The following is a 778-nucleotide window of genomic DNA, read 5'->3' as shown; positions in this document are numbered from 1 at the left end:
TATATATATATATATATATATATATATATATATATATATATATATATGTGTGTGTGTGTGTGCGTACATACATGCATACACACACATATACATATGCTATAAGCATTTAACCATTTAAACGTGACATTTACAGTAAAAGCAATTTCCAAATATAATGTTGAATCCACTTAAGTGATTTGCTTCTTTCACAATAAATTAAATATGTAACTGATACTAACACACACACACACACACACACACATGCACACACGTACATATGTGTATGTGCCTACAGATATGTATATACCTACACACACATTCCCATATACATATACATACTTATAAGCACAAACATATGTGTGCATGTATATATATATATATATAAGGTATTTTATTCTGTTGATCGATTTAGATATTAAATTGCGACCATGCTGGAGTCCCACATTAGAGTATTTTCTCGAATATGTTATCTTCACCAATACATATTTCTGACTGGCACTCATTTTATCGTTCACCAATTGCCGAAATGCTATGCCCAGACACACACACACGCACGCACAAACACATGCATAGACATATACACACAAACATATAGCTAAACATACATATTTATATACACACAATTATATATACGGTTCTGTGTACATAATTATATATTAATTTTTGATTCTCTGTTTCTCTTCTCCGCCTCTGTGTGTGTGTCTGTACACATACATTTTGTCTCTGTATACACACATATGTATATTTATTATTATCATTGTTATTATTATTATTATTATAACTATTATTATTATTATAT

Source organism: Octopus bimaculoides, chromosome 29, assembly GCF_001194135.2.
Source record: "Octopus bimaculoides isolate UCB-OBI-ISO-001 chromosome 29, ASM119413v2, whole genome shotgun sequence".
Taxonomy (NCBI): domain Eukaryota; kingdom Metazoa; phylum Mollusca; class Cephalopoda; order Octopoda; family Octopodidae; genus Octopus; species Octopus bimaculoides.
Note: the sequence above shows the minus strand (reverse complement) of the source record.